We start from the raw sequence: 15534 nt of genomic DNA, 5'->3' as shown, positions 1-15534 counted from the left end.
AGCTCTAGGTTCAAATTTAGACAAATGAACACCTTTTTGAGAATTGAACACTTACAACAGAACACCCGGAAGTACTTGAGGTTGCGCTTGTTACCGATAAGACTTTCATAAGGATGTTTGTTCTAGCCTTTGTAGAGTTAGAACCGATTAGATGCATGGCATGCATTGTTGATGGCTTCGGCCCAAAATTTGTATGGAGATTTGAATTCAGCCATCATGGTTCTTCTTACGTCCATCAACATATGGTTCTTCCTTTATGCAACACCATTTTGTTAAGGTGTATATGGTGCGGAGTATTGATTCTTGATCCCCTCATCACTAAGAAACTCATCCAATGTGTAGTTCTTGAACTCGGTGCCACTGTCACTTCTAATGATCAATATGTTTGCCTCATGTTGTAGTTGAGCTTCATTGGCAAAGTCGATGATGGTTTTTTGGGTCTCACTCTTTCTCTTGAGGATGTATACGCAAGTATATCTTGAGTAGTGATCCACAATCACCAAGCAATGCTTTCTTCCCCCAAGAATATCGAAAGATGGGGGACCAAAGAGATCCATGTGAAGGACCTCCAAGGGCCTCTTCTACTAGATGGTAGTCGTGGGACGGTGAGTCATCTCATGTAGCTTTCCTTCGGTACAAGTACTGCAAGCACGATCTTTGGAAAAACTCACATTTGTTAGTCCATGAACGTGGTCCCCTTTGAGGAGACTTCGTAAATATCTCATATTGACATTGGCTAGTCGGCGATGCCAAAGCCATCCCACATCAACTTTAGCCATTAGTGTTGGAAATATACCCTAGAGGCAATAATAAATTGGTTATTATCATATTTTCTTGTTCATGATAATCCTTTATTATCCATGATAGAATTTTATTGACCGGAAACTTAAATACATGTGTTGATATATGATCAACACCATGTCCCTAGTGAACCTCTACTAGACTAGCTCGTTGATCAAATATGGGTTTGGTTTCCTAACCATAGACACGTACTACTACAAGAGGTCCAAACATGACACTACAGTGAGAGACCCTTTGACGAAACTATATGCGATGCATTAGTCGCAAACGATGTTGTAAGAAAACTATAAAAAATGATACGAACTTTTTGCGATGGTGCAGACATCAAACAAATTCAGATCAGAGCTGCGTGTGCGATGCGTGGCAAATGGTTAATCCATACGTACTATTTTGGGATTATACAAAACAACAAAAATGGTCAGTCAAATGAGGGTGTGTGCGATATACGGCATACAATTCACTAGGATGAACTGCCTATGATTAGGCAACACAACAGAAATGGTCAGCCAGATCAAGGTGTGTGCGATGGAGGGCATACAGTTTACTCACATGAACTATTTTCGATTAGTCAAGACAACAGAAACAGTTGAACTGAACAAGATGTGTGTGATACGCGGCAAACAGGTCCGAAATCATAAATGTGTGTGAATACCGATAATAACACAGACAGTTACTGCTAATAAGCCATGTGATTTTCTCTGTCTATAGAAGAAGAAGATATATATAACTAAAATAAATATCCAATTACATAAGTGACTATACAAATAATTCACACACACCTCGGTAAACAATTGCATGCATTCTAAACTAGGAGAAACGATCATCTAGTCATGTACTTATTATGACACTCCCACCACTGCTATGTGTCTCGATCCCTTGTGTGGGGAAGGACGAGGACACTTCCTCATGTGAACAATCCACATGTACATCTCGTATCTTGTGTACGCGTCCTTGGTCACGTACTTGACGTGTTCTTCATCCAGTCTCTGGTCCCAGGCACTGTGTCAGACATTCTTGTCCTTCTTGCTCTCATCCTTCATCTTCATGTAGTAGAGGTCGATGATGGCTGAGGCGAGGCCAACCAGGGAGTTCTGTTTGTTATTGGTGCTGCCCCAGACCTTGTAGTGGTCACAGATGTTGACAAGATTTTCGTAGGTCAAGCCCGAAACATCAAGCGCTTTTAGATTGTTGGTGGTGTCCACTGTAGGGAAACTGTAGTCGGGGTTGTCGATAAACATGGCGAAACGCTTGCAAGGCCTTGTGTCCAGGTGGTAGTGGTAGACGAGGACGTCATGTTGCATGCACAACAAGGCAATAACAACCTTATGATCTTGCCCGACATGACCGCAGGTGAACTCGATGTCGAAGCCGACCACTTGGTACTTGTCCTCAGCAAGCAACTACTCCATAGTTTGGACGGAGCTCTCCACCGAGATCGGCTCGTTCGTGTACACAACTGAGAGGTCCTTCCCCCTCACGTGGGTGTCCACTATGGTATGCAGTGAACTACCCCCCATTATCGTTGTCGGCCGTTGGGACCACCATTGGAGCCACGGGAAGCACCATTGGGACCGCATGACATCCTCTCTGTACTTGTTGTCATGGGTGTGCTTATTGTGTTGTGTGGTCCGAGATATAAAGGTAAATGGATGCCAGAATAAATGGGGGTCGGGCGGCGTGGGTTCTTGACACGTCCGCATGGCAGTTTTTGCAGCGGGTAACAGCATTGTGCCGTCGCGCCAAGAACAACCACATGCATAATGGGAGCACGAACGTACGTGACCGTGCGCCAGCCCCAAACATTGGCAGCACACATGGAGGGACACGGGCAGAGCACCCGGAGGGACGCGAGAGCAGAGCACGCGCGGTAGGACATTAGCAGAGTGTGCCGTGACCGCTTGAACCGCGAGAAACCACACACATAGAGCAGTTGACCACGTAGGGAATGGTCGCCTAAAATCGGTCGGCAGTTGCGAGCCAGCGACATGATGTGAAACTACGCTGCGTTCCACATCACATGGTGGTTGAAGAATCATTCACGATGTTGCGTAGAGAGGGATGTGTGCCACTACCTCGATCTTGGTCTATTAGTCCCCTTTATATCCTATGCCATATTTTGACCTTAAATTTAACTAACAAAATGTTAATGCATGTTATAAAAATAATACAATTGGAGACTATGTTCAAATACGAATCAAATGAGAAAATCTTTGGTGACATGCACTCGTATTTTGTTAGTTAAATCTCTAGTCAAAATTTGGAAGAAAATACAAAGAGGACTTACAAACTAGTACGAAGGTAGTAGGCATTAAATCGCAAACGTTGTTTTTTCATTAAGCGTTTGTGTATGTGTTGCTTCGTCCTCCTCTTGCATGTCTTGTCATTTGTCACCGTGTTGTCGCAGATGGATTCGAGCTGAAGTTTGAGCAACGTGCAGGCGTTGGCCAAAAGGTGGCTCAAAGTGGCGCCAATGAATCATCGGTGATCCCATTCTCATGCAACTGCACAATTTCCCGCACTTTGCCGCCTAATCTTCCCGCTCTAATGTGCCAAATCCCAATGCTTAGCGACCTGCTATATAAACCCTAACAGTCGTCGAGTCCCGCATCTCATTTTCCTCTCCCTCCTTGTCCCTATAGCTTATCTATTCCACTTCTCCCACAATCACCAAAGGCACCAGTTCGTTGTCGTCGCTCATCCACTCCACCGTCATGAGATGACAGCTCCAGCTGGGAGGCTACACCATGATGGCTCTGCAGTCCCCGTCTAGTGTAGTGTGTGTGGCGTACGTGTTGGGTGTGTGCGAAACACTCACCACACGCTCTGTTGCTGTTGCCCATCGGCAACTGTTGCCTGCCTCCGTTGCCTCCACCCCACCGTTTGTTGTTGTGACCGCCACACCACCGTCGAAAGCCAGGGCAACCGCCCGCTCCGCCACCATGACCCGATGGCGGGAGGAGACAGTCGTGGCCGCCACACCACTATCGGGCACTGTGGCCATGACCTGCTTCGCCACCATGACCTGAAGGTGGGAGGTGACGGTCGTGGACACCATCCCACTATCGTCCGTCGTGGTGCCAGCCCATCATCAATCGCCGGGATCATCACCCGGTCCGGCACCGCCACCTGAAGAAGGGAGGTGGAGCCCCGCATGTGCATGAATGACCTTGTGTGCTACATTGAGTTCCTACAGGAGGAGGAGGAGTGCCTCATCGAGCATATAAAGAGTCTTACCGCCGCCATGGCCCGAGCACAGGCCGCCGCAGAGGCGCAGAATGAGGATTCTATGAGGAGTCCTGCCGCTGCAATATGGGTCGTCTCGAGAGGCACACGGCGTTCGAGCTGAGCGTCGTTGAAGGTGCAGCAGCGGCATGCACCGTATTCCAGTTGTCCAGCTCGTCGGTAGGCACCTCCACCTCTATCCCTTAATGAGCGCTTTCGACAAAGGAGAGGCTGCTGGAAATAGTACAAAGCCCCTCCGTGGTAGTAGTATTTAGGGCCTATTTTGTTAAGTTCATATGACTATAGATATGATTGAACTGTACAATGTACTTAAAATTAGCTAATATATATAGTTGAACTAGCTATTTCAGTACGTGGTTGGCAACAATTGGGGAAATGTTTGGTCGTTTTAGCTGTCGAGTTGAGTTGTTTCTATAAAGAATGATTTCTTAATCTATGAATGAAATCTATGCTTATTAAATTTTAGTTGCAAAAATTAGATAGTGCTAGTGATGTTTAGCTCCAATTTCTGACAAATGGCAGTCTTACAAGGTTGACAAAGACAAATGTTACTAAATCAAAAAATGTCAATCTTTCGAGTGTCACAAATGGCAATACATACCCAATATGACACATGGAAATTTTACCAAATTGTCTGTACGCGATTGGACACGGGTCATCCAAACAAATTGTTAATGTTGAATGGGTGTACCTATACTGTGTGCTAGATTTTCTCTTGGCTTGGTGGCGAAGGAACAATAGCTCTCGCTTTGCATACCGTCTTCATTCTGAACTGTTGGCCATGAAGAGATGCACAAATTCCGCGCGGAAATTTTTAGGTTGGCTTCCAAGGAAGGACCATAGATCTCGCGTTCCATACGGGTGTTTTATTTAAAATGTTTGCGATCAAGTGCTGCACAAAACCTGTGTGTCACATTTTCCCTTGCAGACCTTCCCTCTACTCAAGAAGTAGCCCGCACGGCACCTCATAGCCATTAAAAGTGTGACGGGTGGCTTCATGTGAATGGTTAATAGAACACACCTGATTTAAATTATACAAATGTTTGAGATGATACGGTGGCAGCTATTTGTTCCAAAAGGCCTTTGTTGGTTGTTGATTCGAGTGCGCCTACTCTCAAATTGGACACGAAAAAATACCACAACATGTCGGGTGCCATTCCGGGATAGCATGCCAAGTTTCATGAATTTCAAATGAGTTTGGAATTTACTCAAATTTTAAAACCAAGTATCTCAATGTTTGTGGCTGAGGCACGATGCCGAGGTGTTTGAAGTTCATTCCCATTTCTTGCATGTGACCTAAGCATGCATCCAAGGAAACACATTTGATTTTTCAACCCATTTATATGCACTCGAGCATTTGCATGCAGTTCAAATTTGAATTATGCATATAAAATGCCTAGAAAACCTAGTTAATGTATAAGAATGTCAAATGAAGCCTGAAAAAATCTAAATTTTAACAAGACAACTCATATTGCTCTATGTTGACACTAGGAAAAAATTTGAAAGAAAGAAGAGGCAATGAATATCATTTGATCCACGAAGGAGGCACATTCCCTATCGGAACCGTGAGGCTTGTTGCGAGAAGCTCTGGTTTGTGACAAGCCTATACCCAAACCTTCCCCAAATGGGACAAACTTTTTACCACATCATATTGTTGCTGTTTAGTGATAGCATGCTAAGTTTCATGATTTTTAGACGATTTTTGGATTTACTAGAATTTTAAAGCCAAGTATCTCAATAATTGTGGCCGAGGCAGGATGCCGAGGTGTTTGAACTTCATTCCCATTTCTTGCATGGGACCTAAGCATGCACGCAAGTACAGAAATTTGATTTTTTTCAACCCTTTTTCTGCACCGGAGCATGTGCATATAGTTCAAATTTGAATTATGCACATAAAATGCCTAGAAAACTTAGTTAAGATATAAAAATTTCCAAACGAACCCCATAAAATTCCAAATTTTAACGAGACACTCACGTTGCTCTATGTTGACACTAGGAAAGCAAGAAGACGCAATGAATATCGTTTCATCCATGAGGAGGCACATTCCCTACCAGAACCATAGGCTTGTTGTGAGAAGCTCTCGTTTGTGAGAAGCTTATACACAAACCCGCCCCAAATAGGACACACTTTTTACCACATCATGTTGATGCCGTTCATTGACAGCATGCCAAGTTTCATGAATTTCAGACGAGATGTGGATTCACTAGAATTTTAAAACCAAGTATCTCAATGTTTGCGGTAGAGGTAGGATGCCGAGGTGTCGATGCATAGAAAACCAAGTTAATGTATAAAAATGTCAAAACGAAACCTGAATAATTCCATTGTTTATGTTAGCTAGGTCTGTTTAATTGCTGAACTTGCTCGATTAAGTAGTGTGGGTGTGTTGTAGGCTCTATTGTGTACCCAAATTATGCAATGACATGGATGACCACTGTAACCAGGGAAATTCGGACCAAAATTTGCACATTCAAAATCATCACACACGGGGTAAGCTATATGAATCGTTTCTGATGTCCTTGGGCGCTAGTTTTTTTTGCTTCACCGAGCTAAAAAATTGGCTTCCGTGGAAATATCTACCTCCCCACCCCCTGCCCCTTACCGAAAGCCACATTTACCCTGTTTCCTCCTTCCTTTCCAAGTTCAAACCTTCACTCCTTGCTTGTAGTGCCGCCTCCTCGCCGGTGACCTTACTTCATGTTGTTCAGCCTCATTGATACAGACAGGTAATCCACACCTGACCCCCATCCTCCTCCTCCTTCTACATCCCACATGCCCCACAGCTGGTGGGACACCACCCAAATCACCGACCCCTACTCCAAATAAATGTCGCCCTAAGCCATGGTGCACGCAGTATAGCCAGGAGCTCAAGGATCATTTTGCAGCGGATAAGCAAATCGCGGTCGCACGAGCGAATGAGGTCGCGATGGCTGCCATTCATGCCGACCCCTAGATCTTGGAGGAGCACCTCTCCATCGAGGCTACCATCGACACCTCGCGCGCCGATGCCGCGGCGCGGTTGGCTGCTTTAAATGACAACTCGTGGCGTTTTCTCTAGGCCACTATCGGTGCCTTCGAAGAAGACTACAATGTGTTTTCTCATCATGCTCGTGTTTATCTCAACGCGAGAGCCATCAGGTTGGTGGCCTGAGCGTCTTAGGCAACTCTCCACTATTAGGAGGGCACCCATGATGTGGAGGACTCACCCTCTTTCATGTCCAAGGAGCCAATCATCATCGTTATCTCAAACGATGAGGAGTAGCTTGTCTTATTAGCTCACTATAAGGAACTATATTGAGTTAGCTAGCTACGCTGGTTAATCATGTTCGGTTTACCCATTGCATGTGCTACTCCTGCCTTTCCCTAAAAAATTCTAGTGAATTGTCCTATGTACTTCTACCATCTAATCTGATCCTCTAGCGTATATGTTCTATATGTCATGAAATGTGGCGCTCACTTATTAACTGTTTGGTTTATTTTTTGTCATGTTTACTTAACTGTTTTGTTCAATTTTGCAATGTGATGTCCAATTCTTCTGGGTGCAATTTTGTTTTGCCTTACATGTGAGAAATAAATCGAATTTGGGTGCACAAAATACATGAGATACAAATACAATTGCTATATTTCCAAGCTGTCAAGCATGCTTGGTTTAGTTAGCTGTGTGATTTTCTAGTATGTTATATATTGTGCAATGTGGTTCTCAGTTAATGTTTGATTCAGTTGTTGTGTTGTTTAGTTAACTATTTGGTTCAATTCTTCAATGCGATGCTCAATTGTTGTTGGTGCGTTTTTTGTTGTCTACCATGTGAGAAATAAATCAAATTTTGCTTTACTAAATACATGATAAACAAATAAATTTGCTATATTTCCAAATTGTTAAGCATGCTTGGTTTGGTTAACTGTCTTATCTTCTAGTATGTTATACATTGTGCAATTGGAGCTCAGTTAATGTTCGATTCATTTGTTGTGTTGTTTAGTTAACTGTTTGGTTCAATTCTTCAATGCGATGTTCAGTTGTTGTTGGTGCATTTTTTATTGTCTACCATGTGATAAATAAATCAAATTTGGTTGTATTAAATATAGGATGAACAAATACAATTGCAATATTTCCAAGTTGTTAAGCATGCTTGGTTTGGTTAACTGTCTGATCTTCTATTATGAGTATGTTATATTGTGAAATGTGGTGCTCAGTTAATGTTTGGTCCATTTGTTGTGGTGCTCAATAAATCTGCTAAATATGCAACGTGCTTATTTTTCATTAACATATTTTATTGATAGCATGCCAACCCTCACTTAACGTGATTAATAACTACCTTATATGTGTTACAGGGAAAATGTGGGAAGCACTGAGGTTTACAGTCGAGGTTTGCACATGCATGGTCCTTTGTCTAATAGTAGCACATTATTGTGCAATTGCAGAAACCATTCTAATATTTAGGTTTTTAATAATTTGGTCTTGCACATGTAGGTCCTGTCGTGAGAGGTTTTGACCCACTATTCGACCCTTTTTGCATATGGTGAAATGAGTTGTCCACGAATATCAGTCAAGTCAAGAAACTCAGAAAGATTGTTAGGATAAAGAAACTAGCGACAAGAAACAACAACTTCTTTGTCTACACAAATGAAGAAGACATCAGTGCACTACATGATGGTACTAACTATTATACCTTGTCTTTTTTATTCTTTTGCGCCATTTCAGATCTAGAGAAGATATTTATGCATATCCTAGTTTTCAGGCCTTTCCAACACTAATGATCACCTCTCAAACCACATGTATGGTCACGATGCGAGGAAGGTATTCATACAATACCCATAGTACAATCTTGAAGTCTCCTGAAGAGGATGAAGGATGGACGGTCAATCATCCACATGCATTGGCCTAAAGTTGCAAAGACCTTCAGCATCAATGAAGGCTCAATATTCGCCTTCCGCTTCAGCAGTTTTCCAAATGAGATTCATCTCTCTATCTACCATCTATGATGCCAATTTCCAAAGGTTATAGATGTTGCATGTGAAACTTGGTGATGGTTGAGTTGTGTAATGGGGTATCTAGCTATATGCTTATATGGTGTAACTAAGTGCTGAAGCTGCATGATGTTGTACTCTGAAGTATTTCAATTAAGAAATCTTGGTTCCATAATACGATGAAATATATTGTATGCTTAATATGAAATATTAGTTTGATTAGTAAATGGGTTATTAATAATAGGCCAATTAGCCTGCTAATTGGGTTCTCTATTGCAAACCGTTATTGAGAAAACACTGTGGGCGATAGCCGAAGAAAATGCACAAAGTTTCTGGGACGAAAATGTGTTGGATCAATGAACAATCACACACGACTTCCTCTTGAAAACTGTTTGCGTTAGGCCACCTTGCGCAAAAGCTTTCCACATAAGAAGTGTGTGTCATGGACAAGCTATGCCACATAGGTTCTTCTACGCAGCGTGCGCGATGCATTCGAGAACGCAGATGATAAAATTATTAATATCGTGTGCAATGGCAACGCTATCACACACGATTTGATGGGAAAATTGTGTGAGATGTACGTGCGAATGGAAATGTTTGTCTGCGATTCATCGTGTGGGATGCACATACGAATGGAAATGTTCTTCTTAGATTGACTGTGTGGGATATACATACAAATAGAAACAATTGGGCCTGTATAATTGTATGCGATGGCTAGCCCGATCACACACGAGCTCATTTTGTGTAGCGTGTGTGATCGGAGGACCTATCCCCGATGGTTTATGGGTCATGTGGGAAGCACCCCTATCGCCCACACTCACCAGACGATGGTTTGAAATGCCGTCATGGAAAGGGGTTAAAAACCATTTGTATAGCACGTCGCTGCACCAGTGATGTGGTGTCATCTAATAACGAGATCACATCATTAGGAGAACGATGTGATGGACAAGAACCAATTGTAAGCATATCATTTGATCGTATCACTTTGTTTATTGCTACTGCTTTCTTCATGTCAAGTATCTGTTCCTAAGACCATGAGATCATGAAACTCACTGAAACTGGAGGAATGCCTTGTGTATATCAAACATCACTTAGGCCCGTGGTGGGCTAGGTGCCCCTCCCCACCTAGGCCAATGAGGCTAGGGGCAGGTGGAGGGCAAACCATAGGGGCGCCACCCTAGCTTGGGGGCCATGCCATCCCCTAGGTCGTCGCCCCTCCCTTGGAAGCTGCCCTTGGGACGGTGCATCCCCTCCCCCTTGCCCATATATATATGTGGGCAGAGGGAGGGCAGACACACCTCAACCATAGGCACAACCCTCCCTCCTCCCAACTATGTTTCTTCCTTCGAGCGCATCTGCGGCAGCGGTAGGTGAAGCCCAGCTAAGATTGCTGGACCACCACCGCTGGATCAAGGAGGCGGAGACGTCATCGAGTTGCATGTATGTTGAACACGGATGTGCTATCCGTTTAGTGCCAGATCGGGACGGATCATGATTGGATCGTGAAGGCGTATGACTACATCAACCCCGTTACATACGCTTCCGTTTAGTGATCTACAAAGGTATGTATACACACTCCCCTCTCGTAGGTATGCATCTCCATGGATAGATCTTGCGTGTGCGTAGGAAATGTTTTTGTTTCCCATGAAATGTTCCCCAAAGTGGCACCGGAGCTAGGTCTATGCGTAGATGATTGGCATGAGTAGAACACAAAGTGTTTGTGGGCGTTGATGTTCAGATTGCTCACCTCCTTAGTCTTATTTTGATTCAACGGTATTGTGGGGTGAAGTATCTAGGACCAAACTTACTTGTCTTCACACATGAGACCGGTTCCACCGACTGACATGCAACTTGTTTGCCTAAAGGTGGCTCGCGGGTGTGTGTCTCTCCCATTTTAGTTGAATCAGATTCGACATAGGCGGTCCTTGAAGAAGGTTTAAATGCAACCTGAATATCACCAGTGTGGCTTTTCGTAGGAAAGAACGGTTCTTGCTAGTTGCCCATAGCAGCATGTAAAACTTGCAACAACAAACTAGAGGATGTCTAACCTGTTTTTGAGGGCATGATGTGATGTGATATGGCCAAGATGTGATTTGATATATGTGATGTATGAGATCATCATGTTTTCTAATAGTTATGACGACTTGCTTGTCGATGAGTACGGCAACCGGCAGGAGCCATATGGCTGTCTTTAATTTGTTTTGTGCCATTTTCTTTACTTTATCGCTATGAGTTAGAAATAGTTATAGAAGCGACAGTTGGCACGACAGTCACATGATGACATGATGATGGAGATCATGATGATGGGTATCATGGTGTCATGCTAGGGACGATGGAGATCATGCCGGTGCTTTGGAGATGAAGATTAAAAGCACAAGATGATGATGGCCATATCATGTCATTTATATGATTTGCATGTGATGTTTATCCTTTTATGCATCTTATTTTGCTTAGGACGACGGTAACATTATAAGATGATCCCTCACTATTTCAATATAAAATTGTGTTCTCCCTAAGTTTGCACCATTGTGAAAGTTCGTCGTTTCAAATCACCTCATGATGATCGGTTTGGTAGACTCTTCGTTCGCATATAACGGGTGTAAGCCAGTTTTACACTTGCAAAATGGTTAAACTTGATGAGCCTAGCATGTACAGACATGGCCTCGGAACATAGGAGACAGAAAGGTCGAACATGAGTCATATAGTAGATATTATAAACATGGATATGTTCACCATTGAAACCACCTCATCTCACGTTATAACCAGACTTGGGTTGGTGGATTTGGATCATGTCACACTTAGACAACTTGAGGGATGTTGATTTGAGTGGGAGTTCATTAGTAATTTGATTAATTGAACTAATTATCATGAACATTGTCTAAAGTTGTCTTTGCAAATTATGTTGTTCACCATTGAAACCACCTCATGTCATGTTATAATCGGACTTGGGTTGGTGGATTTGGATCATGTCAAACTTAGACAACTTGAGGGATGTCGATTTGAGTGGGAGTTCATTAGTAATTTGATTAATTGAACTAATTATCATGAACATAGTCTAAAGTTGTCTTTGCAAATTATGTTGTAGATCAATGGCTTATGTAGTAGCTCTCTTGAATATTAATGTGTTCCTAGAGAAAGCTAAGTTGAAATATGATGGAAGTGACTATGTGGGCTGGGTCTATAATCTGAGTATATGTGCTTGAAGCACCGCTTGAGGTGCCACCCCCTCGAGTGTTGTCTGTATATGTTGTGAATGTTTGGCATGCACGTTTTGATGACTACTAAATAGTTCAGTGCACCATGTTGTACGACTTAGAATTAAGACTCCAAAAGTGTTTTCAATGCCATGGAGCATATGCGATGTTCTAGTAGGTGAAATTAGTATTCCAAGCTAATGCCTGTATTGAGAGGTATGATACTTGTGATAAGTTCTTTGCCTGCAAGATGGAGGAGAACTGTTCTGTCAGTGATCACATACTGAGAATGTCTGGGTACTACAACTGCTTGAACCAGTTAGGAGTTGAGCTTCTGCCTCACACGGTCACTGACAGAGTTCTCCAATCACTATCACCTAGCTACAAGGGCTTCGTGCTGAACTATAATATGCAAGGTATGAGCAAGTCAATCTTTGAGCTATTTACGATGTTATACGTCGCGGAAGTAGAAATAAAAAAGGAGCATCAAGTGTTGATGGTGAATAAAACCACTAGTTTCAACAATGACAAGGGAAGGAAGGGAAACTTTCGGAAGAATGGGAAGCAAGTTGCCACTCCCGTGAAGAAACCCAAGACTGGACCCAAACGTCAGACTGAATGCTTCTACTGCAAGGGAGACTAGGCACTAGAAGCGGAAGTGCCCTAAGTACGTGGCTGATAAGAAGGCTCACAACATCAACAAATTATATTTGATATAGATGTTTTTGATGTGCACCTTACTAGCTCTCATAGTAGTGCATGGGTATTTTATACTAGTTCGATTGCTCATATTTGTAACTCGAAGCAGGAACTACAGAAAAAATGGAGGCTGAAAAAGGACAAGGTGACGATGCGCGTCAAAAATGGTTCCAAGGTTGACGTGATCGCCGTCGGTACGCTCGCTCTTTGATTACCATCAGTGTTAGTTTTAAACCAAAATAATTGTTTTTTGGTGCCTGCGTTGAGCATGAATATTATATATTGATCTTGTTTATTGCGAGACGGTTATAGATTTAAGTCACAAAATAACGGTGGTTCCACTCATATGACTAATATCTTTTATGGTCATGGACCCAATGTGAATGCTTTATTCTTGTTGAATCTCGACCGTAGTGATACACATTTTCATAATATTTATGTCAAAAGATGCAAACTTAACAATGACAGTACCACTTTCTTGTGGCACTATCGCTTAGGTCATATTGGTGTAAAGTGCATGAAGAAGCTTCATGCCGATGGACTTTTAGAATCACTTGATTTTGAATCGCTTGATATATGCGAACCATGCCCCTTGGGCAAGATGACGAAAACCCCATTTTTGAAACAATGGAGCGGGCAAGTGACTTGCTAGAAATCATATATAGTAATGTGTGCGGTTCAATGAGTGTTGAAGCACGTGGAGGATATCATTATTTTCTTATCTTCACTGATGATTTGAGTATATATGGGTATATTTACTTAATAAAACACAAGTCTTAAATGTTTGAAAAGTTCAAGCACTTTTAGAGTGAAGTTGAGAATCATCATAACATGAAGATAAAATTTCTATGATCTGATCGTGGTGGAGAATATATTAGTTATGAGTTTGGTATGCACTTAAGATGGTGTGGAACTATTTCACTGCTCACGCCACCTGGAACACCACAGCGTAATGGTGTGTCCAAACGTTGTAATCGTACCTTATTAGACATGGTGCATTATAGGATCTCTCTTATCGATTTCCCACTATCATTTTGGGGTTATTCATTAGAGACAACCACATTCACTCTAAATAGGGCACCATCTAAAGTTTGGGTCTGCAATGCTTATGTCAAAAGGCTTCAACGTGATAAGCTCGCAAAGTGGAAAGTGCATATTCATAGGATGCCCTAAGGAAACAATTGGGTACACCTTCTATCTTAGATACAAAGGCAAAGTCTTTGTTGCCAAGAATGGATACTTTCTAGAGAAGGAGTTTCTGTCGATAGAATTGAGAGGGAGGAAGGTAGAACTCGATGAGGTTACTGAATCGCCACTTCAATTAGTGAGTAGCACGACATAGAAAGATGTTTCTATGACGCCTACACCAATTGAAGAGGAACCTAATGAGGATGATCATGATGCTTCAGATGAAGTAACTACCAAACCTCGTAGGTCGACAAGAACCTACGAGCTATGGAGAAGAGATGGTGGGCCTGAATTCTGACAAATGGCTAGAGGCCATGAAATCCGAGATAGGATCCATGTATGAAAACAAAGTATGGAATTTGGAGGACTTACGTGATGATTGTAAGGCCATTCAGAACAAATGCATCTTTAAGAAGAAGATGGACGCGGAGGGTAATGTCACCATCTATAATGTGTGACTTGTTGCAAAAGGGTTTTCACAAGTTCAAGTAGTTGACTATGATGAGACTTTCTCTCCCATAGTGATGCTTAAGTCCGTCAGGATTATTAGAAAAAGCTGCATTTTTTGATTATGAAATTTGGCAAATGGATGTCAAAACAACGTTCCTTAATGGTTTCCTTAAGTACGAGTTGTATATGATGCAACCACAAGGTTTTGTTGATCCTGAAAATGCGGACAAAGTATGCAAGCTCCAGCGATTCATTTATGGATTGGTGCAAGCATCTCGGAGTTGGAATATTTAGTTTGATGGAGCGATCAAAGCGTTTGGGTTCATACAAGTTTATTGAGAAGCTTGTATTTACAAGAAAGTGAGTGGGAGCTCCATGGCATTTCTAATATTATATGTGGATGCCATATTGCTGATCGGAAACAATATAGAACTTTTGGAATGCATGAAGATATATTTGAACAAGATTTTTTCAATGAAATACCTCGGAGAAATTGCTTACATATTAGGCATCAAGATCTATAGAGATAGATCGAGACTCTTAATAGGACTTTAAGAAAGCACATACCTTGATAAAGTTTTGAAGAAATACAAAATGGATCAGTCTGAGAAGCGGTTCTTGCTTGTCTGGCTAGGTGTGAAGTTGAATAAGACTCAATGCCCAATAACTACAAAGGATAGAGAAAAGATGAGTGCCATCCCCTATGCCTCAACCATAGGCTCCATCATGTACGCACTATTGTGCACAAGACGAGATGTCAGCCTTGCTAGAAGTATGGCTGGAAGGTTTCAAAGTAATCCAGGAGTGGAACATTGGACAACGGTCAAAAATATCCTTAAGTACCTGGAGATGACTAAGGAGATGTTTCTCATTTATGAGGGTGATCAAGAGCTTGTCGTAAAGGGTTACGTTCATGCTAGCTTTGACACAGATCCGGATGACTCTAAGTCTCAAACCAGATAAGTATTTATTATGAATGGTGGAGTAGTTAGCTGG

Source organism: Hordeum vulgare, chromosome 2H, assembly GCF_904849725.1.
Source record: "Hordeum vulgare subsp. vulgare chromosome 2H, MorexV3_pseudomolecules_assembly, whole genome shotgun sequence".
Classification (NCBI taxonomy): domain Eukaryota; kingdom Viridiplantae; phylum Streptophyta; class Magnoliopsida; order Poales; family Poaceae; genus Hordeum; species Hordeum vulgare.
This window is presented reverse-complemented; position numbering follows the sequence as displayed.